A 25,595-nucleotide genomic window follows, 5' to 3' on the forward strand; every position below is an offset into this window, starting at 1 on the left:
GAGAGTCGCGGTCGGGGGAAGCCTCGGGATTCCCTCTGCAGGCGGCGCTGTGGGGGCTCAGGGGGGACAGGTTTTGGTACTCACAGTCGTAGAGTAGTCCGGGGGTCCTCCCTGAGGTGTTGGTTCTCCACCAGCCGAGTCGGGGTCGCCGGGTGCAGTGTTGCAAGTCTCACGCTTCTTGCGGGGAGATTGCAGGGTTCTTTAAAGCTGCTCCTTTGGATAAAGTTGCAGTCTTTTTGGAGCAGGTCCGCTGTCCTCTGGAGTTTCTTGTCGTCGTCGAAGCAGGGCAGTCCTCAGAGGATTCAGAGGTCGCTGGTCCCTTTGGAAGGCGTCGCTGGAGCAGAGTTCTTTGGAAGGCAGGAGACAGGCCGGTGAGTTTCTGGAGCCAAGGCAGTTGTTGTCTTCTGGTCTTCCTCTGCAGGGGTTTTCAGCTAGGCAGTCCTTCTTCTTGTTGTTGCAGGAATCTAAATCTTTAGGTTCAGGGAAGCCCTTAAATACTAAATTTAAGGGCGTGTTTAGGTCTGGGGGGTTAGTAGCCAATGGCTACTAGCCCTGAGGGTGGGTACACCCTCTTTGTGCCTCCTCCCAAGGGGAGGGGGTCACATCCCTAATCCTATTGGGGGAATCCTCCTTCTACAAGATGGAGGATTTCTAAAAGTCAGAGTCACCTCAGCTCAGGACACCTTAGGGGCTGTCCTGACTGGCCAGTGACTCCTCCTTGTTTTTCTCATTATCTCTCCTGGACTTGCCGCCAAAAGTGGGGGCTGGGTCCAGGAGGCGGGCATCTCCACTAGCTGGAGTGCCCTGGGGCATTGTAACCCGAAGCTTGAGCCTTTTGAAGCTCACTGCTAGGTGTTACAGTTCCTGCAGGGGGGTGGTGTGAAGCACCTCCACCCAGAGCAGGCTTTGTTTCTGTCCTCAGAGAGCACAAAGGCTCTCACCGCATGAGGTCAGACACTCGTCTCTCAGCAGCAGGCTGGCACAGACCAGTCAGTCCTGCACTGAACAATTGGGTAAAATACAGGGGGTATCTCTAAGATGCCCTCTGTGTGCATTTTTTAATAAATCCAACACTGGCATCAGTGTGGGTTTATTATTCTGAGAAGTTTGATACTAAACTTCCCAGTATTCAGTGTAGCCATTATGGAGCTGTGGAGTTCGTTTTTGACAGACTCCCAGCCCATATACTCTTATGGCTACACTGCACTTACAATGTCTAAGGTTTTGCTTAGACACTGTAGGGGCATAGTGCTCATGCACATATGCCCTCACCTGTGGTATAGTGCACCCTGCCTTAGGGCTGTAAGGCCTACTAGAGGGGTGACTTACCTATGCCACAGGCAGTGGGAGGTTGGCATGGCACCCTGAGGGGAGTGCCATGTCGACTTAGTCATTTTCTCCCCATCGGCACACACAAGCTGGCAAGCAGTGTGTCTGTGCTGAGTGAGGGGTCCCTAGGGTGGCATAAGACATGCTGCAGCCCTTAGAGACCTTCCCTGGCATCAGGGCCCTTGGTACCAGGGGTACCAGTTACAAGGGACTTACCTAGGTGCCAGGGTTGTGCCAATTGTGGAAACAATGGTACATTTCAGGTGAAAGAACACTGGTGCTGGGGCCTGGTTAGCAGGGTCCCAGCACACTTCTCAGTCAAGTCAGCATCAGTATCAGGCAAAAAGTGGGGGGTAACTGCAACAGGAAGCCATTTCTTTACAAGTGTGCATTTATTGTGCTGAGAAGTTTGATACCAAACTTCCCAGTTTTCAGTGTAGCCATTATGGTGCTGTGGAGTTCGTGTAAAACAGACTCCCAGACCATATACTCTTATGGCTACCCTGCACTTACAATGTCTAAGGTATTGCTTAGACACTGTAGGGGCACAGTGCTCATGCACTGGTGCCCTCACCTATGGTATAGTGCACCCTGCCTTAGGGCTGTAAGGCCTACTAGAGGGGTGACTTATCTATACCTGCATAGGCAGTGAGAGGCTGGCATGGCACCCTGAGGGGAGTGCCATGTCGACTTACTCGTTTTGTTCTCACCAGCACACACAAGCTGGCAAGCAGTGTGTCTGTGCTGAGTGAGGGGTCTCCAGGGTGGCATAAGACATGCTGCAGCACTTAGAGACCTTCCTTGGCATCAGGGCTCTTTGTACCAGGGGTACCACTTACAAGGGACTTATCTGGATGCCAGGGTGTGCCAATTGTGGAATCAAAAGTACAGGTTAGGGAAAGAACACTGGTGCTGGGGCCTGGTTAGCAGGCCTCAGCACACTTTCAATTCAAAACATAGCATCAGCAAAGGCAAAAAGTCAGGGGGTAACCATGCCAAGGAGGCATTTCCTTACAGTTTCCCTTTAGCTAACCATTTTTTTTTTAACAGATCTAAGCTTAGTAGGGCTCAGTAGCATAAAAACATGATAAACAGTGATGAGAAACAAGAACCCTCCCTCCCCGTCACTGGTCACAGCACTTTTCATACAACCACACAACCCTTTTTACATTGAATAATTTGGAATCAGTCTGTGCCATTTGAGTTCCAATGCCCTCATTCTAGTTACTGTAGGCTACATATTAGCCAATGAATCGTAGTGTTTGTAGGGCACCTTAACTCAGTCTGGTCCCCTTCCGTAATACATGTGCGCACAGGTTGACAAGGTTGACAAGTTTGTAAGAAGTAGCCTTTGTTATCTGATGGAGACTTCTAGCTGCAGATTCCTTATCTTTGAATTCCCTGGCATCAGCTTAGAATCCAGAATCTTTTTGCTGAGCAATACCCTGTGCGTGCCGTCGTTTTGTTCCGCATGCGTCATCCGGCTTCGTCAGAGCTATGACGTCACGGTCATCTATATAGACGCCACCTCGGCGCGCGTACGTCAGTTCTTTTTCTTCCGCGCCGGTTAATCGCAGATCTGCGATCGAACTACCCTTTTTTTGACATTTTGTCGCCTTTTTTTGACATTTTGTCGTCTGTGCGAGGGATATGTCCTCTAGGAAGATGGGGTTCCAGTCGTGGGGTGCCTGCCATCGCGCGATGTCGGTGACGGACCCCCATGAGGTATGTCTTTGGTGCCTCGACAAGGACCACGACTGTCATGTTCCAACTGCTGGGCCATGGCCCCGAAAGCTTTGAGGGAGTGGTCCCTAAAGCTCATGGCGGCCCGGCAGTTGAGTTCATTCAGCACGATTCCTAGGAGGTCACGGTCCCGCTCAAGGAGCCCTAAGTCCTCTTCGTCCCACTCGAAGTCCTCGGGGAAGAGGGACAAGAAGGAGTCCAAGAAGACGTTCCGAGCACGGTTCTGCGGAGATGTGGCCAAGTCAGACTTTGCGTTCTCCCCCCCCGCCCCCCCCCCCCCCCCCCCCACCCCCTCTGGGAGCTGAAGCGACCCCAGTTCACTTAAAATAATTTTACGAGGCCATCTGCCTTCTTTCTGAGTGGGCTGCCCCCTCGTGTGGTTCTTTGGGCCCCGTGGGGTCAGCAGGGGCCCCATTGGATTCTCAGTCAGCCTCCTCCGGCGCCAGGCCCGACGTCAATGCTCCCTCCCCCACCGGCACCTACTGGTGGTGGTAGTAGCCCCATCCTCATTCCTGATGATCCGGAGCTAGAACGATGTCGTACGACGCCGATTCCAACTTTGACGGTGCCGGCTAGTCCCAGATCAGTGCCTAAGGCTTATTTAGAACAGCCAGGCGCACAGGTGATTAGTGGGACCCCTTAGAATACGGATTGGCGCATGAATAGGACTGGTATGAGGATCTAGGGGAAGCCAGTGGACTGGACACATATCCAGATACTGGCATGCTCTCACCTCCCTTCTGTGGCTACGTAGGAGGGGGCATCTTATGCTATGGTGGTGCATAGGGCAGATGAAGTCTTGGACCTAGACTTGCCTACGGTGCCAGTCAGGACTAATCTCCTGACAGAGGTGCTTCATCCAGGGGTTGCTGCATCAGAGCCGATGTTACCCTTCATGAATCCCTTACAGATGTCCTTCTGGGAACGTGGTCCAAACCCAGCACAGGGGCTCCTGCGACTAGGACAATCGGCCGCCGCCATCGACCAAACGACCCTAGTTTCCTCACCCAACACCCCACCCTTCTTGTGTTGCCTTCTCTTCCGTTGCCTTCTCTGCCGTTCCCCCGGATAGGGAATCCAAGAGGCTGGACCAACTTGGGAAGAATACATTTTCCACCTCCAGCCTGGCACTGAGGTCGGTAAACACCTCTTGCCTATTGGGACTTTTTTTTCCATACTTTATGGGATACAGTGGCACAAGTGCTGCCCCAGGTCCCGGAGGGCGTACGGGACACTCTCACCCAGGCTGTCAAGGATGGGAGAGATGCAGCAAAGTTTACCATCGGGTGTGGCTTGGGCATGACTGACTCACTGGGCAGGGCGATTTCTTCGACAGTGTCCTTCTGACACTGCGTGTGGCTGCGTATCACTGGTTTTTCGGGGGATGACCAGTTGAACTTGATGGACATGCCTTTTGATGGCACACGCCTTTTTGGTGAAAAGGCAGACTCTGCGCTTGAGAAATTCAAGGATTCTCGAGCTACGGCCAGATCCTTGGGTCTCTCAGCACCTGTTCGACAGCAGTCTGTGTATCGCCCCTTTCGAGGCTTCGGGAGGGGCGTGGTACCACTCCAACAACAGGTTAGCCACCATCCCCTGACTTCACAGCACCCCGTGCGAGGACAAGGTTGTGGTACTTTCAGACCCAGAGGGTCTAGCCAGAGATCGGTCACCACCCAGCCCCCCTCTTCTGCAATGCCCAAGCCCTCCTAGTATGGTTCTGCAAGACCATGTCCGTCCAGTTGGAGGGAGGATTCAATTTTATCTCCCTCACTCGCGATCCATACCATCGGACAAATGGGTTTTCCGGATCATACAGAAGGGCTGTTCCCTCCCCTTCCAGTCTTTCCCTCACTCTATCCCTCTGGTAAAAGAATGGCTGGCGGAGGATCATTTGTTCTTGCTCCGCGAGGAAGTTACGGCTCTCTTGGCCAAGAGAGCCATAGAAAGGGTCCCTATATCAGAAGTAGGCAGTGGTTGTTATTCCTGCTAATTTCTAATTCCCAAAAAGAACAAGGTTCTTCACCCTATTTTGGATTTAAGGGACATCAATCTCTTCCTCAAAAAGGAGAAATTCAAGATTCTCACTCTTGCTTAGGTCTTGTCCGTCCTAGACCAAGGAGACTGGATGGTAGCGTTGGACTTGCAGGATGCGTATTTTCATGTCCCCATCCTGCCTGCCCACAGGCGTTACTTGCAGTTCAAGGTGGGCCACGAGCACTTTCAGTTTACCGTGCTCTCCTTCTGTCTCACCAGCGCCCCTCGGGTGTTCACCAAAGTGATGGTGGTGGTGGCAGCTCATCTGCGCAGGTTAGGGATTTCCGTCTTCCCCCTACCTCGACGACTGGCTGTTGAAGGCTCCTACGCCCCAGGCTCTCGTCACCCACCTTGAGACTACGGCAGACCTCCTGCATTCAGTGGGGTTCACTATAAATGTGCCGAAGTCGCACCTGACTCCCTCTCAGAAGCTCCCTTTCATCGGAGCTGTTCTGGACACAGTGCAGTTTTGGGTTTATCCTCCCGAGCAGTGCGTCCAGGATATTCAGGTTATGATACTGATGTTTCGGCCTCTAACCTGGATTTCGGTGAGACAGACTCTGAGGCTGTTGGGACTCATGGGTTCCTGCATCCTGTTACTCAAACATGCCAGATAGCAAGTGAGGGCTTTGCAATGGGAACTGAAGTTCCAGTGGGCACAGCATCAGGGAAATGTTACCGAGACAGTTCAGATCTCAGAGGGAACTGCAAGAGACCTGCAGTTGTGGTTAGTGAACTGTGATTGGGTCAAAGGCAGACTCATCTCCCTTCCCCAACCAGATCTCACAGTAGCGACAGATGCATCACTTCTTGGACGGGGCGGCCACCTGGGAGAGGCGGAGATCAGGGGCCTCTGGTCTCCGGTGGAATCCGGGCTCCATATCAACGTATTGGAGCTCCGGGCGATCCGGCTAGCATTGAAAGCATTTCTTCCTGTTGTGAAAGGGAAGATAGTGCAGGTGTTCACAGATAACACTACCGCAATGTGGTACTGCAACAAGCAGGGCGGTGTGGGGTCGTGGACCCTTTGTCAAGAGGCTCTGCGTCTCTGGACATGCCTGGAACAGCAGAGCACAACCCTGGTGGTTCAACACCTGGCAGGTTCTCTGAACAAACTCAGCCGTCGATTCCTAGCGGATCACAAATGGTATCTCCTTTCGAAGGTGGCGCAAAGACTCTTTCAGCAGTGGCAAGAGCTTTTGTGAGATCTGTTCGCCTCCACAGAGAACGCGCAATGACCGCAGTATTGCGTGTTGGAGTTTCCAAGGTGGCAATCGCCCGGCGACGCTTTTCATCGCGAGTGGAGTTCAGGCCTCCTATACACATTTCCACCCATACCACTTCTGCCCGGAGTTCTCAAGAAGATCATGAACGACCGGGACCAAGTCATCTTAGTTGACCGGGTTTGGGCACAGAGATTCTGGTATCCCGAGCTACTCAAAATGAGCATCAATCCTCTGATCGGGCTGCCCCTCCGAGAGGATCTTCTGTCGCAGCAGCAGGGGAGGGTTCTCCACCCGAACTTGTCAACTCTACGCCTTCATGCATGGAGATTGAGTGGCGGCAGTTGATGGCTTTTGACCTTCCTCCCGAAGTCTGTAAGGTTATTTTGCCAGCCAGGCGTCCCTCCACTAAGACAGTATACGCCTGCCGTTGGAAACGCTTTGTATATTATTGTATAGAAAGGTCCATTGATCCTCTTTCTGCTTCTCTTTCTGGCATTCTTCTTTTCATTCTGTCTCTAGCCCAGCAGGGTTCTACCTTAGGGACCCTAAAGGGTTATCTTTCTGCCTTATCGGCATTTCTTTGGCTGCTTGATCAGCCTTCCTTGGTCAAATCTACCATTGTAAATAGATTCCTCAAAGGGCTTGTACATCTGTTTGCCCCACGCCCTTTTATTATGCCTCAATGGGACTTAAATCCTGTCCTCGCGTTTCTCATATGTGTTCCCTTCGAGCCTTTACACAACTGTCCCCTCTGGCTTCTCACCATTAAGACACCCTTCTTAGTGGCAATAACATCTGCCAGGAGGGTGAGTGGAGATGCAAGCCCTGTCATCAAGGCCACTGTTGCTGTTGCTATCCATCCAGATAAAGTGGTTCTCAGAACTCGTGCCTCTTTCCTCCCCAAGATGGTGACCCCATTCCATTTGGGTCAGAATATCACCCTGCCCACCTTCTTTGCTCCACCACATCCCTCTAAGGAAGAGGAGCGACTCCATCGAATGGACCCAAAAAGAGCATTGTCGTTCTACCTTGACCGCTCAAAAGTGTTCCGGGTGGATGACCAACTCTTTGTGGGGTACGTTGGAGCAAAGAAGGGTCTGGCAGTGCAGAAGCGAACCATTTCAAGCTGGGTCGTTCTCTGCATTAAGATATGCCACGCTTTGGGCAGGAATCAGCTTCCTTAGGGCTTGCAGGCTCATTCTTCCGGGGGCAAAGCTGCTTCCACTGCGCTAGCTCGAGGCGTACCAGTCCTGGAGATCTGTCAGGCAGCAACGTTGGCGTCTTTGCACACGTTTGCGAAACATTACTGCCTGGGCAGTCAGGTACGAAGGGACGGGTACTTTGCCTGTTCAGTCCTGCAGGACTTTCTAGTGTAAGGAGTGGTATCCGCAGCCCACCGCCAGGAGGTTATGGCTTGGGTATCTATTCAAAGGTAAGGAATCTGCATCTAGAAGTTTCTATCAGATAAACAAGTTACTTACTTTCGGTAACGCATTATCTGGTAGAGACTCTATATAGCTGCAGATTCCTTACACCCACCCATGCCTCCCCGCTCTGCGGATAGGACTAGTAGGGTTAGGGTTTATCCCTTTTCAGGGCCCTAGTTTTGCACAGACAAATGTTGGTTCTATCCATGACGGTGCTTGTGGCATGGAAGTTTTGTGGATAAGAGAACTGACGTACCCGCGCTGAGGTGGCATCTATATAGACGGCTGTGACGTCATAGACGGCTCCAAAGACGCTGACGAAGCCACGTGGAGCCGGATGACGCATGCGGAACCGAGCGACGCCACGCGACGGCGTGCACCAGGTATTGCTCAGCAAAAAGATTCCGGATTCGAAGCTGAATCCAGGGAATTCAAAGGTAAGGAATCTGCAGCTAGAGAGTCTCTACCAAATAATACATTGCCGAAGGTAAGTAACTTGTTCTTTAGTAACATGAGATCATCCTGTGCGTCACCATTTTCTCCCATATGCTCCAGTGCCACAAGTGCACTGTTGAGGAAGCAGGGGTGTGGAATTTATTAAAATATCTACTTGTCCACGGGACAGGTTGCTTCTCAAATCTACTTGTCCTGTAAAAAGATCTACTTGTCCCTTTGGTGCCATGTAGTGTGGCGCCAAATTATGGCAGCAATCTCATTATGTAAGAGCTCTGATAATAGCCTCTCTGATTATGCCAGGGCTACTACCATAGTAGGGCTTGAATACTTGCAGTTTCAATCCCTACTGTAGCAATTTCCTTATTTTTCCACCTTCCTGCAGATCTGCATACTGGGGCTGGAGGAAGCAGTAAGCAATAGTTCCAGGGCTGGAATGCCTTTGAGTCTGCAAACCTACTAACCTGCATGTTTTAAAGATTTGCACCAGCTTCTCTCTAATATCCCATAATAAGAAAGGTTGGACATTTACTCCTGGCAATGGCAGAATTAGAACTTCTTCCAGGGTTGGGAAGAAAGTGGCTGGAGGGAAAATGAACTTGCAAATGCTCAATAGATTTTCACATGAGCAAATCTACACATGCGTATTTACCCATGCTAAAATACAGTTCACAAATATTTTATAGGGGTACGGCATATACCATGGGAGCACTTTTGTGACTTTCTTTAAGAATTTGGGGCCACATGTAGGTAGGTTCAGATTTGCTTCCCGCAATTTGCAAATCCGAATGTAGGATGGTGTCCCTGACACCATCTGTGATTCGCAAGGGCTTCGCAAATGCACACCTCATGAATAATTATGAGGTGGGTCGCAATTTGCGACCCCCTTGCGAATGGCGACCTCACAGGGATGGTGGCCTGCTGGAGACAGCAGACCACCATGTCTGTGACTGCTTTTCAATAAAGCATTTTTTTTTTTTTTTGTAATGCAGCCCGTTTTCCTTAAAGGAAAACGAGATGCATTACAAAAACGAAAAATGAAACGTTTTCCTTTCATTTTTTCAGCCTGCTCTGATAAAATGTTTACAGTGACATTCACAATGGGGAAGGGGTCGCAGGGGGACCCCTTCCCTTTTGTGAGAGTGTTAGCACCCATTTGAAATGGGTGCAAACTGTGATTGGTTTGCGCCCGCGTTTGCAAACAATCATACATTGCATTGCGAGTCGCAATTAGTAAGGGAACACCCCTTCCTAATTGCGAGTCGCAAACCTGTTTTGCGATTTGGTAACCAGGTTACCGAATCGCAAAACTGGGTTTGTGCATCGCAATGTACTTTTTGCACGTCGCAAACAGCGAAAGTCGCTGTTTGCGACATGCAAAAAGCTACGTACATGTGGGTCTTGGTCCCTAATTAGGTCTGGTGTTAACAAAGACATTTTGTTTTTATTAAACTTCTATTTCTCTCTCTTTCGGCTGGCTTTACTGTGAGTGATCGCATTCTTCTCTTCCACAAGGAGCATATTGGCACACAAAGTAGTTTTGTTCAGTGTCAGGAACTACAGTGGCAATCAGTGATGTAACGAAACTGGAGGGTGCCCCTTTGCAAAGAACATGGAGGAGCCCCTTCTCCAGACTCACTCAGGGCAGGTGCTGTGCTGAAGGGGCCCCCTGGAGGGCAGCTGCGTGGCCTTTGTTATGCCACTGGTGGCAACGTGTGCTTTTAGAGTTCAAAAACGTTTTGGGTTTTTTTTGCCAGTGTCTGTTACAATGTCGAGGGCCTGGTAGCTCCCACAACAATAAAGTTACAAAAGCCATATCAAAACAAGACACGCATTGATGAAACTAAAAGACTTATAAAAATGTCAGATCAGTTGGCTTTGTCAGTGTTTGTTTATTTTCATGCTTCCCATAATCGTGTTGAAAATGGTTACACTGATTTTCCATTAGAAATATTTTTGGGAAATACTAGCATGCATCAAAACATTTTACTAAATGACACTTAATTTGCATATAATCAGAGAGCATTCTGGGAGCATTATACTTAGCCTCATAGCCTAAACTTTTCAAACATGTGTATACACGTTTTTATTTTTTGTACTGGAACCAACGTCAGTAGTGAAGTGTGACCTTAAAACATTTATTTACAGCACTCACCCTAATAATGAAGGTTTTCAAATAATGAACCATAAATACAAGTTTGAACAGCATTATCTTTGGAAACACATTACCTCAACTGCAGAGAGTTCCACTCTCTGTAAACAGGCAGCCAAAGGGTTTGTGCTGCAGAGGGTTGGGCCTACTTGTCCCAAGGACAAAGTGAACATAAAAACTTGTTGCCCTTGACCCCAAACAAGATGTCCCGGGCGATAGGAATTCCACATCCCTGAGGAAGGCTTTTGTCTCCGTAACCTTAACCAATGTCATCTGTGCCATTAGTAATAAATGGTAAACTAACTTCCACTGCCCTAACATTGTTCCCTCCCATCACTGTGGTCACATCCCCAAAACTGTGACATCCAGGACTTATTGAATTGGGATCGCAATAATTGCCTTAATGGAAGCTAATACCTTTTTCCAGAAAAGTTGTGTACCGGGGCATTCTCGGCAAACATGCACTGGTGTTCCCTCAATTCCACGTTACCTTCAGCAATTGCTAGTTATATGTGGGGACATCTTAAGTCATTTGTCAGGTGTTAAGTACCATCCCAAGCTCGCTTTAAGTGACAATTCTTTGACAGGTTGAGAGCTTGTGCTTGTAAATGTCTCTCAGTTGTGATCCTCTCCATAGTGCATTCCATCGACTTTGACGTATGTCTTCATGCAGTGCAGCAACTCATTTTGGCATTTAGATTCCCTGGTAATCTGTTTGAAGCTTCTCCCCCTGGGTGAGTGGTCAGATTCCACCTTTCCTTGTAGTGGGCTGTTACACCCATTGGCCCATATGCTTGTCGTACAATCTTTCGTTCAGGAAGACAATTGGTCTTCTATAAGAGACCTAATTTGCCCGCTTGAAAACATGTCAGAGATCAGTGTACAGTCCCTTCATTTGTGGTATGGGTCCGACAGCTGCCACAATTTTGATCTAAACTTTAAAATATCCAATAGTGGTATTCGAGGTAATTTTATATTTCAGAGCTTGTGTTCCATATGTCACTCAGCCTGCTGATGGGTTTGGCTACAGTATAATATTTTTTTGTTTTGTGCTTTCACAGCAGCCAGATTTAATCCATAGGGATCTGCAAGCTATTGCCCTGTCCATTGTACCCAGTGCCGATTCTCTCCTAGACCATTAACTTATAATGCATAATTATGGTGCCCTGTAGTAGCTCTAATATGAGGGAACCCCATTCCTCCTCTCTCTAGTTGGCATTAGAATTTTACTGGATACCCTTTGTGCTTTGTTCTGCCATTCAAATCTAATTAAGGCATTTTCCATCTGGTATGAAGTTATCAATCCAGATTGTGTCCACTAGGCTGTGCCATAGAGAAATCTGGGAATCTGGTTCATTTTGATTGCCAGTTTGTGACCTAGCCAATTGACCTTGCCTGCTTTTTTTTCTCTCCATAGTGTTGGGATATTTGCATGATACTATCATATTATTGACTGGGTTGGATTCACACCTAGGTACCGTATGGCGCTTGTAGTTATTTTAAAGGGCAGTGTCTTTCAGTATTTGGAAGTCTGTGGTGTAGAGTCCCAGGGAAAGAAGCTCAGATTTAGATTTGTTAATCTTCTACCCAGATGGCAGCATGTATTATAACCAGGGCTACTGGAATTATGCCGCTGGAGAGGGCCAGCTTATGCGCAGGGTTCAGTAAATTATGCAGCAGGAAAATTATGTGGCATGATGTGGGACAGTTTGCAATAGTATTACTTCATTATTTCATCATTTTTAAACTTGGTAACACTCTGTGGGCATTGGTTGTACCTTATTAGTGTTTGTTTAACATCAAAATATAGCAAAAGGCAACCAAAAGATGACTACTTTAGCTTTGCACAGAGCCTTCCACTATGCAGCAACACGTCTTTATTTTTTAGTAACTTTTGAACTGTTTGAGCTAGAAACAATAATTATTTGTCGAAATTTGCAGATTATGCAATAGATGATGGAATATATACCAAATGCAGCAAATCTGATTATAACAGAATATCATGAGGGGGTCGGGAATCTAGTGTGATAGGCATAGATCTGTATTTTCTGAGCTTCTATCCCAAATGGGAATCTTTTTATATCATTTGATAGACTAATTTTTATGGCCAGTGGCTTTATCTCCAGAACGTAAAGCAACGGGGATGGTGGGGAAACCCTGTCTTGTTTCTCTCTTTAGACTTCATACAGTGGTCTAAATACTTTGGAGCTGGAACCACCCTGGCCCTGGGATTACGATATACTGCTAGGACCATGTGTATGAATTAATCTCCCATGCCAATCAAAAGCGTGCCAGACCTGCCCTCATAATGCCCCAGTCCTCCATGCCAAAGGCTTTCTCAGCATCCAGCCCTCAATTGTTTGTACTTAACTTTTTGGCCATGTTGGCCACACATTTGATATTGTTGAAAATGTGTCTTCCAATTAGAAAATCAGATTGGTCCTCATGGGTCAGTAATGGAAGAATAGGAGACAGTCTGATTGCCAGGATTTTGATATTTAGTTTCATGTCTATGTCTAATAATGTAGTAGGTCTGTAGGAGTAACATTCTGAGTGGTCTTTTTCTGGCTTTGCAAGTACCATAGTCATGGCGTTCTCCATTGATTTAGTGACCCTGCAGAAATGGCTGTAGGATTGGAATACTTCAGTGAGCATCAGCACTAGTTTTGTCACTTAAAGCCTTGTGTGGTGGCCTTAACGTTGCTTACATTTATGGGTGCCTCTAGTCCCTGTTTCTATTCATATGGCATTTTGGGGAACTCCAAATTGCATAGGAATGAGTTAATTGCCCCTCCCTCCTGGCGTTGTCATGTACACAGATTAGTGCTTTTGAAATATGTATGCATTTTGTTTATGGACAAAGGAGAGCTTTCTGTCCTATTGAACGTAAGGTTCGTAGTTGATCCCTTACATTAGTCAGTTTCCTCAGGACTGCACTAGAGCCCAATATTTTTTTTAATCTTCTGCATCCTTCAATTATTTTGCAAATTTCTTCTGAAGTAGTGCTCCATAATCTTTTGGTCAGGGCCACCAAGACCACTAGCTTACCTTCGAGGACTTCCTTAAATGAGTCCCAGTATGTCCCCGGTGAGGTACCCGAGGTGGCCTTCTTAGATGTGTATTCATCTATAGCGGGGGCATTTTGGCCATATTAACTGGTGCCTGAAGTAGATATCTACCCATCCCACAAATTCTAACTCTGGTGTTTTTTTTTGCCAGAGGGCCCACCGACAACCAGGTGAGCATGAACAGGAGGTTACTGTTGTCAGTGCCACTAAATCTCACGACCAACAGAGCTACACTAGAGACATACATTATATAGATCCTAAAATATTATTGCTTGACCTGACAGTAAAAATCTCTCTTGAGGATACAGCGCTCTTCAGGCATCCACCAGCCTCAAGTCAAAAGTGCCTGCGGGGTCTGTTAGTATCGCTAGCCCATCTTCAAAGGCAGTGTTTAGAGTGATTTGGCCAAAAATCGGTTCTGTCATTGGCTCATTGCTTAAAGGGTCGTTATATAGACTATAAAGAGTACCTAGGGTTTTCCAGTGATCCATAGTATCTCATAATGTGAGTGTGACCGTTCTTCCCCCACCACAGAGAGCCCCCCAAAAACTATGCGCTCTCCCCTGAGCAGGAAAAAAAATTCAACTGACCGTTTCCAATCCGGTCAGCTTAGAATAACAACAAACATGTGAAAATAAATCTTCAAACTTTTATCGATTCTCTCCTCGCTGGTTTTCATGGTATCAGTGTTGCTTCATCAACCAGAGATTGTGGTTTATCCATAAAGTACTGAGGAGGTATGTCTATGTTGGAAGTTTTGGTGACATTGTGGTTTGGTCCCATCTTGGTATGAAGCAGGTGTAGTCTCTACATGTCATTGGGATGTTAGTGCAAGCGTGACTCATTTTTTTTCCTTTTTTCCTGTCTTGCTGATCTCTGACAGATTGTTGTGGTGAAGAAGATGACCTCTTCTTAACACAATTTTCTGCATCTGGGGTTGGAGAACCGCAGGAAGCCGCAGCCCTGGTCGTTGGCCAATGATTTTAGGTCCCTCTCTTAGTGTCCGTACATGGTATGATTTTCTTTCTTTGAGAAGATCAGTCTACATGGAAATGTCTACCTGACTCTTTATCTTCTCCTAGTTCAGGACGTCACTAAGAGGCCTCATCTTTCATTGTTCCTCGAGAGTTGATTGCAATAGATTATATATAAGTATGTGTCCCCCAATGCTGGCGAGGGCCTGATTTGGGTACCTCCTGAAAGATATTCTCTTTCTGCTAGAAAAGGAGAATTTTGACATGGTCTCTGGATCAGATTTTGGTACTGTTTAAGGGCTTAAGTTCTACTCTCTACACTCTTTAAGTTCCAGCAAATTTTTCCTTTTTCATCTGCAGGATTTTGGCGAGCAAAGCTTGGACACATGCAAGAGCATCCATCCCTTTGCTTCCTCTGTCACGTTCCACATTCTGATATTTATCTGTGTTCTGTTTTCCAGGTCCTTTCATTTCAGATGTAAAATATGCACCTGGGCCTCAAGAGGCTGGAAGTATGTAGGTTGCTCTCTCCTCTCAATGGACCTGATGGTCAGCCAAACGGGGAACTGGGCAGTCGCGGTTGGTGCCTTTGGTGCAAGGAAGTGGCATCCCCGCTCCAAAGGAGACGCTGGCCGGTTGGTGAAGTGCTGGCAATCCTCAAGGCTTTCGGAGGATGCACATCTGCAGGGCGAGTCGGCTCTTTGCTATTGTCAGGACAGGAGCTGGTAGGCAGGGTTTGGCACCAAAGTCCACAGCTAGATTACAGTTCTCGTGTTGGTCGGCTCTTCTTTGCCCTTCTTGTTTAGTCAGACAAATCTGAGTTCCTGGTGCCATAGGGCCACCTAAATACTGAATTTAGGGAAGTATAGGGTAGTAGCCAATGGACTACTTTCCCCTGGGTGACTACTCCCCCAATGTGACCACTTCCTGTGGGGAGTGGGCATAACCCTGTCCCAGAGTTCTTAGTTCCACCAAAAACAACATGGCCGAACCCTTCCTTCGTGGAGCAGGCAGCCCACAAAGGCAGCCCACATTGGGGTTGTGACTAGCCTGGTAGGGTAACATGCCTACTCGCATAGCTAATTTCACACCTGTCCTGGTGCCAAATAACCTCAGGGCAGGGGGTGGTATCCCCCAGGTCTGGGGGAAGCTGGGGATGCATGTCAAAGGCATCACAGGCTTTGCAGCCCCTGGCCTTGGTATGGAGATTCACTAGCCATCCTGCTGGAGGAGGTGTGAACACCTGTCTGGGGCAGGCATTGTTTTTGGCCTCATACAGCGTGGGTTCTCACCTCCAGGGAGTCAGAAATGTATCTGTGGTGGCCGGCTGGTTGATCCCAATCAGGCAGCACACTAGAGGACTAGTAGGTTTTCAGGGGGCACGGCTAAGGTGCCACCTTGGTGCATATCACAATAAATCTGATACTGTCATCAGTGAGGATTTATTGAGATGAGGTGTTTGATAGCAAACACCATTATTTTCCGTACAGCTGTCATGTAGCTGGATAGCTCGAGATGACCAGGGCCCAGTATATGTCCTTAAGATGGCTCCCTGCACACTTTGAAAATCTTCTGCAGGAGACAGAGGGTGAGGAAGCTTGATGATGAGAGGCCATTAACTTGGCGGGTCATCAATAGAGTGGAGTCCAGGATGATGCCCAGGTTGGCGCATGGTCTACGGGGGCGTTACCCAGGGCGGTGGGCCAACAGGAATCGTTCCAGGCAGAAGGGCTGGAGCCGATCACAAGGATATCTGTCTTGTCCGAGCTGAGCTTGAGGCAGCTGGCATCCATCCAGGCGACTGTTCTCATCCTGTTCTGGACTGGATGCGTTTGTCCAGTCAAGAACCGTTCTGGGGATATCAGTTTTTCAGTGACAAAGGTGACACTTGCACCTGTACCTCTAGGGCTTCTCCTTCAACCACATTGATGGCTTTTGCCTGTACTTCTCCAGATTACTGGGCCAGACAGCCAGGGTAGCTACATCCACCCACCCTCAGAGATTACATTAGCTTCAGCTTGCTCTCTGACTTGGTCAAGGCACACCAGGGATCCTATCTGGAAACTTACCACCCCAGTGGAAAACTCAGGGTACCCCGAGTTCTCCACTCACACTCGGTTCAGTGTCCATTGGCCTTACAATTGAAACATCATTCCTTTTTGGGATCCCAGTTCTTACCCTTGTACCCACCCTTGGATTGTGAAGGGTCTCTGGACCCACTCTCCTGAACAGGTTTTTGGGGGCCGTTAGAAGACTCTTGACCTCTTTCTTTAGGTTGTCCCACATCTTTCCATTGGGGGGATTAGCAACCCCTTTCTTTTGGCCACCCCCATCATGGGTCTTTCTGGACACCCTAGTTTTAACCCAATTGTCACCCTTCTTCCCCAGCTGCTAGGGAGAAACCAACCCTAGATCCACCAAGTATTGATCCAGTTTTTCTGATGTACAATCACTTAACAAGTGTTCCTTCATCAACAGATTGTAAAGCCCATCATAGTCTTGCACTTTACTGCCTTTTCAGCAGCCACCTCGTGTTTTGACTGAGAAGACAACCAGATCTACCCAGGACTAACTCGAGGTTTTGTGAGTCTACCCTAACTTAATCCTGTCCTCCTCGGTGGTGAGTCCAGAGCCCTCAATCAGGGTATCCTCCATGAGGTCATAGGACACAGCATCTTCCTCACTCAGTGCCAGTAGTCTATCCCTGCCCTTTCCTGAGAACAACTCCCAAAGTAGAGAGCCCCAGTACTTTGGTGTAACTTCCTCATTTTACATGCCTTCTAAACTACTTTGTGACGTCATCACCCTCAACTTATGTTGGTACAATCCCTTTTGGGATTTTGCGATCAAAGCTTTCCTTCATGGGTGGTAGACCCATCCCAACCCTTTCTCTCTCTGGCCAGCATTTTGGCCTCAAGGACTATTCTTTTGGATAGTCTCTCCAGCTCTAGGTCTGGATCTCCTAGTTCTTCTGTGGGCCTGAAGGGACCTGGCCCACCTCCAGGTACAGTTTTATAGTAGAGGTTTCTGTTGTTTTCCTCTTCTTCTGGGGGTATTGGAAGGAAAGCCTTCCCCGTGAGTACTGTTGTCAGTCTCATTTTCACTGACTGGGTCTTCCTCAAAATTGTCAGTGTTCTTCTCTTGCTTGGGCCTTATCAGATTCAGAAAGCAGCTCCTGGGGTTGTGCCTTCGTTGGTTTGGGCGCAGTTTTAGTTTTGCAAGCCTTACATAGTTGATTTAGTTGCTTCAAACTAAGATGCAGGTAAGGGGGTCAGGTTGAGTTCCTCGACTCTCTCCTCTGAGGTTGACATTTTTAATGTATTTGGGACCTTTTTAGAAGATTAACAAAACTTCTGAACAGATTTTTAAGGCCTAACTAGGTGAAAGACTTTTCATAATGTCTAATACAATAGGAATAGGCATGTTCGATGGCATCTGTCGCTGTAGATACACATGGTATGCATGAGCTCGCCATCTGGTGTTGGGTCGGAGTGTTACAAGTTGTTTTTCTTCGAAGAAGTGTTTTCGAGTCACGGGGCCGAGTGACTCCTCCTTCTGTGCTCATTGCGCATGGGCGTCGACTCCATCTTCGATTGTTTTCTTTCCGCCATCGGGTTCGGACGTGTTCCTGTCGCTCCGAGTTTCGGGACGGAAAGATAGCTGAAAACGGAAGATTTTCGACGGTATCGTTGCGATCCGGTTAGAGATAGACACATACGACGACGCGTTGAACATCGAAGCGCTTCGGTGCCCTTCGGGGTAGATTTCGGCACCCCGTCGGGGCCTAGTCGGCCCGACCGCGTGGAGAACAACGCCGATGGAACGGACCCCGTTTCGATTCTGCCCCGAATGCCACAACAAATATCCTTATACGGACCTACACTCGGTCTGTAACCTGTGCCTGTCACCCGAGCACAGCGAAGAATCCTGTGAGGCCTGTCGGGCGTTCCGGTCCCGAAAAACTCTGCGCGACCGTCGAGCGAGAAGACTGCAGATGGCGTCCACGCCAAAAGAGCGTCGACAGTTCGAGACAGAAGAGGAACAGGAGGAATCCTTTTCCATCCAGGATTCAGACTCCGACGAGCTAGACTCTACAAAAACTGTGAGTAAGACGTCGAGATCAGACCTTAAAAAAGGAAAGAAGGCCCAGGGGACGCCACTGCCAACCGGCCATGGCTCCACCCAAATTCTCGGTGACCAACAATCGGCACCGAAAAAGGCCCATTCAGTGTCGAGATCGTCCGACTCCGGTCGAGACACCGGCACGCAGCCTCCTCGGGACCGAGAGAGTGCTAAACAGAAGCATCGACACCGAGAGTTCGGTGTCGACACAGATCGACGCCGAGACAGTGGCGCCGAAGACCATAGAGGCCAAGAATTTTCGGCACAGAAAAAGAGGAAGGTTACCTCGGAGCCGAAAAAACAATCGACAGGGTTTTCGGAGCCGAAAAAAGCGACATCAGACCCTGTTTCTGGCTCCTATACTGAAGAGCATTCTATGTCTTCTCAAATGAAGAAACATAGATTTGAACAAGAACTGCAATCCACTGACGTGGATCACACGCAAAAGCGTATCTTTATTCAGCAGGGGACTGGGAAGATCAGTACCCTTCCACCTGTCAAACGAAAGAGAACGCTTCAGTTTACTTCTCAGCAACAAACAGCACAAAAGGTAACACCTCCTCCCTCACCTCCACCTGTAACTCCGGCTTCGCCAACTTACACCCCGTCACATTCGCCAGCTCACACCGCCATGAGCCACGATGACCAAGATCAGGATGCGTGGGACTTGTACGACGCACCAGTGTCTGATAACAGCCCAGACACATACCCAACTAGGCCATCACCACCGGAAGACAGCACAGCCTACTCACAAGTGGTGGCTAGAGCAGCACTATTCCATAATGTGGAACTCCACTCGGAACAAGTAGAGGATGATTTTTTATTTAACACCCTCTCTTCAACCCACAGCTCCTACCAAAGCCTGCCGATGCTCCCAGGCATGCTACGCCATGCAAAGGACATTTTCAAGGAGCCAGTTAAAAGTAGGGCAGTGACGCCTAGGGTGGACAAAAAGTATAAGGCGCCTCCTACGGACCCTGTATTCATCACCTCTCAGCTGCCACCAGATTCTGTGGTGGTAGGGGCTGCCAGAAAACGGGCAAATTCACACACTTCTGGGGATGCACCTCCCCCAGATAAAGAAAGCAGGAAGTTCGATGCAGCCGGGAAGAGGGTTGCTGTCCAAGCAGCAAACCAGTGGCGCATCGCAAATTCACAAGCGCTGCTAGCGCGATACGACAGAGCCCACTGGGATGAGATGCAGCATCTCATTGAACATCTCCCAAAAGATCTGCAAAAAAGAGCAAAACAGGTTGTTGAGGAGGGTCAAAACATTTCCAACAATCAAATACGCTCCTCCATGGATGCAGCAGACACAGCCGCGAGGACCATTAATACGTCGGTTACCATCCGTAGGCACGCATGGCTCAGAACGTCTGGATTCAAGCCAGAAATTCAGCAGGCAGTGCTTAACATGCCTGTCAACGAAAAACTTCTGTTCGGTCCGGAGGTCAACACAGCCATAGAAAAGCTCAAGAAGGACACTGACACTGCCAAGGCCATGGGCGCACTCTACTCCCCGCAGAGCAGAGGATCTTATAACACCTTCCGCAAAACACCTTTTAGAGGAGGGTTTCGGGGTCAGGCCACACAAGCTAGCACCTCACAGTCCGCACCGCCCACCTACCAGGGACAGTACAGGGGAGGTTTTCGGGGCCAGTATAGAGGGGGGCAATTCCCTAGGAATAGGGGAAGATTTCAAAGCCCCAAAACCACTACCAACAAGCAGTGACTCACATGTCACACACCCCTCCCACACAACACCAGTGGGGGGGAGGATACGTCAATATTACGAAGCATGGGACAAAATAACTACAGACACATGGGTCCTAGCAATTATCCAGCATGGTTATTGCATAGAATTCCTGCAATTCCCTCCAGACATACCACCAAAATCACAAAATTTATCAAAATACCATTCACAGCTTCTAGAGATAGAAGTTCAAGCACTACTGCAAAAAAATGCAATAGAATTAGTACCAAGCACACAAATAAACACAGGAGTTTATTCACTGTACTTCTTGATACCAAAAAAGGACGAAACACTGAGACCAATTCTAGACCTCAGAGTAGTAAACACATTCATCAAATCAGACCACTTTCACATGGTCACACTACAAGAAGTGTTACCATTGCTCAAAAAACACAACTACATGACAACCCTAGACCTCAAGGACGCATATTTCCATATACCAATACATCAATCACACAGGAAATATCTAAGGTTTGTATTCAAAGGAATACATTACCAATTCAAAGTATTGCCTTTTGGTTTAACAACCGCTCCAAGAGTATTCACAAAATGCCTAGCAGTAGTCGCTGCACACATCAGAAGGCAGCAAATACATGTGTTCCCGTATCTAGACGACTGGCTAATCAAAACCAGTTCGCTCACACAATGCTCAAACCACACAAATCAAGTCATACAAACCCTCTACAAACTAGGGTTCACCGTCAACTTTGCAAAATCAAACATTCTGCCAAGCAAAGTACAGCAATATCTAGGAGCCATAATAGACACGACAAAAGGAGTAGCAACGCCAACTCCACAAAGGATCCACAATTTCAACAGGGTCATTCAACACATGTCTCCAAACCAAACAATACAAGCAAGAACAATACTACAGCTCCTAGGCATGATGTCCTCATGCATAGCCATTGTCCCAAACGCAAGACTGCACATGAGGCCCTTACAACAGTGCCTAGCCTCACAGTGGTCTCAAGCACAGGGTCACCTTCTAGATCTGGTGTTGCTAGACCGCCAAACTTACCTCTCGCTTCTATGGTGGAACAGTATAAATTTAAACATAGGGCGGCCTTTCCAAGACCCAGTGCCAGAGTACATAATAACAACAGATGCTTCCATGACAGGGTGGGGAGCACATCTCAATCAACACAACATAAGAGGACAATGGAACATACATCAAACAAAACTGCATATAAATCATCTAGAATTATTAGCAGTTTTTCAAGCACTAAAAGCTTTCCAACCAATCATAACCCACAAATACATCCTTGTCAAAACAGACAACATGACAACGATGTATTATCTAAACAAACAAGGAGGAACACATTCAACGCAGTTAAGCTTGTTAGCTCAAAAAATATGGAAGTGGGCAATCCACCATCAGATTGGTCTAATAGCACAGTTTATTCCGGGGATCCAGAATCAGCTGGCAGACAATCTCTCTCGAGATCACCAGCAAATCCACGAATGGGAAATCCACCCACAGATTCTGAACACCTACTTCACACTCTGGGGAACACCACAAATAGACTTATTTGCAACAAAAGAGAACGCAAAATGCCAAAACTTCGCGTCCAGATACCCACACAAGCAATCCCAAGGCAATGCCCTATGGATGAACTGGTCAGGAATATTTGCTTACGCTTTTCCTCCTCTCCCTCTCCTTCCTTACCTAGTAAACAAATTGAGTCAAAACAAACTCAAACTCATTTTAATAGCACCAACTTGGGCAAGACAACCCTGGTACACAACACTGCTAGATCTGTCTGTAGTACCACACATCAAACTGCCCAACAAACCAGATCTGTTAACGCAACACAACCAACAGATCAGACACCCGGACCCAACATCGCTGAATCTAGCAATCTGGCTCCTGAAATCCTAGAATTCGGACACTTACAACTTAGCCAAGAGTGTATGGAAGTCATAAAGCAGGCCAGAAGGCCATCCACTAGACACTGCTACGCAAGTAAGTGGAAAAGATTTGTTTGGTACTGCCATCATAATCAGATACAACCGCTAGATGCAACTCCAAAACATATAGTAAATTACTTGCTCCATTTACAAAAAGCAAAGCTAGCCTTCTCTTCTATTAAAATACACCTTGCAGCAATATCTGCATACCTGCAAACTACCTATTCAACTTCCTTGTATAGGATACCAGTTATCAAAGCATTTATAGAAGGGCTTAAAATAATTATACCACCAAGAACACCACCTGTTCCTTCATGGAACCTAAACGTGGTTCTAACAAGACTCATGGGCCCACCTTTCGAACCCATGCACTCTTGCGGAATACAATTCCTAACCTGGAAAGTTGCCTTTCTCATCGCCATTACATCTCTAAGAAGAGTAAGTGAAATTCAAGCGTTCACAACACAAGAGCCTTTTATACAAATACATAAAAATAAGGTCGTCCTACGACCTAATCCAAAATTTTTACCAAAAGTTATTTCACCATTCCATCTAAATCAAACGGTAGAACTACCAGTATTTTTCCCACAGCCAGATTCTGTGGCTGAAAGAGCACTACATACATTAGATGTCAAAAGAGCATTAATGTACTACATTGACAGAACAAAGAACATCAGAAAAACTAAACAGCTATTTATTGCATTCCAAAAACCTCATGCAGGTAACCCAATATCAAAACAAGGTATAGCCAGATGGATAGTTAAATGCATCCAAATCTGCTACCTTAAAGCAAAAAGACAACTGCCCATTACTCCCAGGGCACATTCAACAAGGAAAAAAGGTGCTTCAATGGCCTTTTTAGGAAACATCCCAATGCAGGAAATATGTAAGGCAGCCACTTGGTCTACGCCTCACACGTTCACCAAACACTACTGTATAGATGTGCTATCCGCACAACAAGCTACAGTAGGTCAAGCTGTATTAAGAACTCTATTTCAGACAACTTCTACTCCTACAGGCTAAACCACCGCTTATGGGGAACTAACTGCTTACTAGTCTATGCATACCATGTGTATCTACAGCGACAGATGCCATCGAACTGAAAATGTCACTTACCCAGTGTACATCTGTTCGTGGCATCAGTCGCTGAGATTCACATGGACCCACCCACCTCCCCGGAAGCCTGTAGCAGTTCAGAAGTTACCTTCAATTTTGTACATTTGTATATATATTACTTAATCCTTTAATAGGTACATACTTACATTTTTCATTGCGCGGGCACTATTACTATAGTACAACTCCTACCTCACCCTCTGCGGGGAAAACAATCGAAGATGGAGTCGACGCCCATGCGCAATGAGCACAGAAGGAGTAGTCACTCGGCCCCGTGACTCGAAAACACTTCTTCGAAGAAAAACAACTTGTAACACTCCGACCCAACACCAGATGGCGAGCTCATGCATACCATGTGAATCTCAGCGACTGATGCCACGAACAGATGTACACTGGGTAAGTGACATTTTCATTGTTACACAATCAATAAATGAAACACACACACTAAATAAATCAGAGACCAGTTTAGAAAAATAAGACACCAGATCTTCGAGATCAGGTAAGTACGTTAGACGTTTTTAGATTTGTACGGGTAAACTGTAGAACATCACAGTTTACAGATTTGAGGCATGAGCCTCAAACGCGGTAATGTTATCCTATGGGAGAAACATACGCTTTATAGGCATACTTGAAAACTGTTGTAGACAGTCTCTTTTGGGAGTTATGGTGCTCAGGACCGGCGGTCTAAGAAACCACCAGCAGTTCAGGTCACATTGTCCTGGGGGAGTCTGGATGCAAAGATGCGGTCGCGTTGGTAGCCTTGAGTGCTTGAGCTGTCAAAGTTTAAAGGTACCTGTCAAAGAAGAGGGTCTATAAAGGGGGACTTGGGGACAAGTCCCCTGGAACCCAGCAGGGGTCTCAACTCGTGTGGACCCCTAGGCCAAGGGACACCGGCAGGAGACGTGTACTCAGGTTGTTGGGCTCTGGTGCAGAGGTGCTTGCTGGCGGGCCACTTGGAGATAGAGGCTGTCAAAGTTCTCAGCAGTACCTGAAAAAGAGGGGAAAGAAACACAGCAAGACGACGTCTAGCGTGGACCTGCCCTCTGTTGAAGTCCATGTGCAAGGTAAATTTTGGCACCGGTGGTTTTCGGACTGAACACAAACAAGCTGTGGTGCTTGCAACTGGTGGTGGTACCCCAGGTATTGTGCAGGGAGGCTCTGGGCAGGCTCAGTGTCTCGAAGACTGGATGAGCAGAGGGGACTGTGCATCTGATCACTCAGGATTATCTTCCTAGTGGGTTGCTCCATAGGTTGACCAGATGGTCAGCAAAAATGGAGAAAGGGGCATTTGCGGTTGGTGCCTGCTGGTGCAGAGAAGTGGCTCCTACACTTCAAGGGAGATGCTGGCCGGTTGGCGAACTGCTGGCAACTCTCTGCAAGGCTTTTGGAGGGTGCACAGCTGCAGGACGAGTCAGCTCTTTGCAATTGTCTGGACAGGAGCAGGTAGACGGGGTTTGGCGCCAAAGTCCACAGCTAGTCCACTGTTTTTGTGCTGTTCGGCTCTTCTTTGCCCTTCTTGTTTACTCAGTCGATTCAGAGTTCCTGGTGTTAGGGGGCCACCTAAATGCTTAATTAAGGGGCATTTAGGGAAGTGTAGAGTAGTAGCCAATGGGCTACGTACACCTCGGGTAACTACACCCCATAAATGACCACTTTCTGTGGGGAGTGGGCATAACCCTGTCCCAGAGTTCCTAGTTCCACCAAAAACGAAATGGTGGAACCCTTCTTTCGTGGAGCACATCAGGCAACCCACCTTGAGGGTGTCACTAGCCTGTTGGTGTCACATGCCTACTTGCATAGCTCATTTTCTGCCTATCCTGGTGCCAAATGGGCCCCAGGGCAGAGGGTGGCATCTCCCAGGTCTGGGGAAAGTGGCCATCCAGCTGGATGAGGTATGAACACCTTCCTCCAGAGCAGCCATTATTTCTGGCCTAAGAGAGCATTGGCTGTCACCTCCAGGTGAGTCAGAAACTCATCTGTGATTGCAGGGTGGTTGATCCCAGTCAGCCAGCGCACTAGAGGACAAGTAGGTTTTCAGGGTGCTCCTCTGAGGTGGCCTCTGAGTGCATGACACAAAAAATCGGATACTGTGTTCAGTATGGATTTATTGAAATGAGGTGTTTGATATCAAACACCATTATTTTCCGTGCAGCCGTCATGTAGCTGGGTAGCTCGAGATGACTCGTGCCCAGTACATGTCCTTAAGATGGCTCCATGGACACTTATAATATCTAGTAAAGGAACTAGACATCACCGGGGCATATCTGCTCACACAGATATGACCTCACAT

General features: G+C 47.8%; 1 protein-coding gene across 3 annotated transcripts in view; it reads left to right on the top strand.

Moving 5' to 3' along the window:
- Window positions 1-25,595, top strand: part of CWC15 (CWC15 spliceosome associated protein homolog) — a 163,598-nt gene that overhangs the window by 54,959 nt on the left and 83,044 nt on the right. The gene's annotated exons all lie outside the window — the stretch shown is intronic.

This window comes from Pleurodeles waltl, chromosome 8 (genome assembly GCF_031143425.1).
Source record: "Pleurodeles waltl isolate 20211129_DDA chromosome 8, aPleWal1.hap1.20221129, whole genome shotgun sequence".
NCBI classification, from domain to species: Eukaryota; Metazoa; Chordata; class Amphibia; order Caudata; family Salamandridae; genus Pleurodeles; species Pleurodeles waltl.